The sequence below is a fragment of the Coenobita brevimanus genome, chromosome 23 (genome assembly GCF_032717465.1).
Source record: "Coenobita brevimanus isolate Jiangsu-jjx chromosome 23, ASM3271746v2, whole genome shotgun sequence".
NCBI classification, from domain to species: Eukaryota; Metazoa; Arthropoda; class Malacostraca; order Decapoda; family Coenobitidae; genus Coenobita; species Coenobita brevimanus.
In genome coordinates this window covers 10,821,221-10,823,439 of record NC_136976.1, presented here as the reverse complement: position 1 = coordinate 10,823,439, position 2,219 = coordinate 10,821,221, and the positions used below count along the sequence as shown (strand labels likewise).

Here is a 2,219-nt window from a genome sequence, read left to right as displayed (position 1 = left end):
GTGCAGGGTAGGGCAGTGGATGTGGAAGATTCCGGTGTTGCTGTTTGCTGATGATACAGTATTGTTGAGTGAAGATGAATGGGAGTTGCAAGGTTTGGTGAATGAATTTGGGACAGTGTGTACAGTAGGAGGAGGAAGCTGAAAGTTAATGTAAACAAAAGTAAAGTTATGGTGTTTAAGAGGAATGAAGTCACAGAATGTACAGTGAAATTGGATGGTGAGGATATGGAGAGTGTGAGTGCATTCAAGTACTTGAGTAGTGTGATGAGTAAGGATGGAACTTTGGGGGATGAAGTGCGTGAAAGGGTACAGCAGGGAAGGAAGGTTGTTGGTTCACTGAAAGCAGTGATAAGAAATAGGGAGGTATGGAAGTTAAGAAGTCACTGCATGATAGTATTGTGATTCCTACCCTGACATATGGAAGCGAGGCGTGGACCTTGCAAGAGGGAAACAAGTCAAGAGTGAGAGCAGTGGAAATGAGTTACTTGAGAGGAGCGTGTGGAGTGACATGGAGGGACAGGCTGACAAATGAAGAAGTGAAGGAACGCTGTGGGGTGGATGTGGTTGAGAAGATTAGGAGAAATACACTGAGGTGATTTGGACATGTGGAGAGAATGGAGAATGAAAGACTGACTAAGAGGGTGTATGTAGGTGAGGTGGAGGAAGGGAGAGGGAGAGGTAGACCGAGGATGAGGTGGAGGGATGGAGTTGAGAGGTATATGAGGGAGGGGGGAGTGAGTTGGGGGGGAGGGTAGTCAAATGGTGGGTGACAGAGTGACTTGGAGGCGTTTTGTCTGCGGCCACCCTTTGCGGGATTAGGGCGTCGGGCTATAGATAGATAGATAGTATTTTTTTTTAACTGTGCAAAAGTACTCAATTTTCAAGATCTCTTACCGATTATGTCTGAAAACTACAGGATGAAAAGTAGCTAAATTTTCTCTCATTCTCGGATGTTATAACATGGAAAGTAGTTCAATTTTCCATATTCGTGGAAACTGTTATAAAAATCTGCTTCCAACTTTTCCCTCATCTTGAGAATCTATGGTGTGGAAAGTAGACAAATTATCCCTTATTCTCAGCAGCATTTTTTCCTTCTCCTATATTTAAATTCCTCAACCACACAAAACACAAACTCCACACCGCAATTTCTCGTCATTTACGCTACACAAAACTAGTCACCTTACCAGTTTTGTCACGTAACGCTGGTGTTAGGCCGGGATCCGGCCAGATTTTTCCTACGACCCTAGTTTCCAGTAAATGTGTAAAAGCTAGCTAACGGCCATACCACGTTGGGTACACCGCTTCCCGTCCGATCAGCGAAGTTAAGCAACGTTGGGTCTGGTTAGTACTTGGATGGGTGACCGCCTGGGAACACCAGATGCTGTTGGCATAACGTTCTCCCTACGTGTCAAGTGGGGTCTGTGAAGGATTAGTGCCCCTCCCTGTAAAACAATTAACTCTAAGCCCTTGGCCATCCTGGTTGGGATACATGGCGTCTGGCAATGAATGAGTGAATGAAATGTCCGTATGAATATTTTATGAACTTTAGCTAATTAAAAACATTTATCAGCACGGCGGTTATGTTTAGAATATGCCATTAGAAGGTATAATTATTAAGGGAAACATGCGTATTTGGTCAGATGTGATGGGAGGGTAATGCAGTTAAGAGTTACACTGAAATCCGATGGCGTATTTTTCGTTTTGTGTTTGGTACCTTCAGTCGATCTCACTCGACTGGAAAGGTCTCTCGTATGGAAGGGATTGATGAAAGTTACGTCTAACTCCTCAATCCCAAAAACCCTCCCCTGAGCTGAGAAAAAACTTTGAAAATAGCAGGAAGAAAGGGGTCGCTGGAGTGAAGTCGTTAAATGTATAACCAAGGTACGCCATTTTCATTGTATTCCTGCTGTTACCACTCTATGTTTCTTCGATTTAGAAAAGAACCCGAGAGGTAAAGAGGATTAATAAAGTTGTATTTCACGTTAGCAGTTCGATAAGTCTATCTTGAGCTGAAGCTAATCGCCTGGAGATAAAATAATGAAGCACAAAATACACGTCACAGTGAAGAGTTAACCCCCTTCAGTGTAAAATGATGCAATTTTTTCCTCTTCGCTGCGTGCACGGGAAATGGGAGGAGGAAATGGGAGAGGAGGAGAAGGAGATAGAGAGGCAATAATAAATAAATAAATAAATAAATAAAGTAAAGCTTTATCTAGGAA

General features: G+C 43.0%; 1 non-coding gene across 1 annotated transcript; it reads left to right on the top strand.

The window, feature by feature from the left end:
* Window positions 1–1,271: 1,271 nt before the first annotated feature.
* Window positions 1,272–1,390, top strand: LOC145393190 (5S ribosomal RNA). Its single transcript, XR_013896147.1, has one exon. It is a non-coding gene; the product is annotated as a 5S ribosomal RNA (ribosomal RNA).
* Window positions 1,391–2,219: the final 829 nt, after the last annotated feature.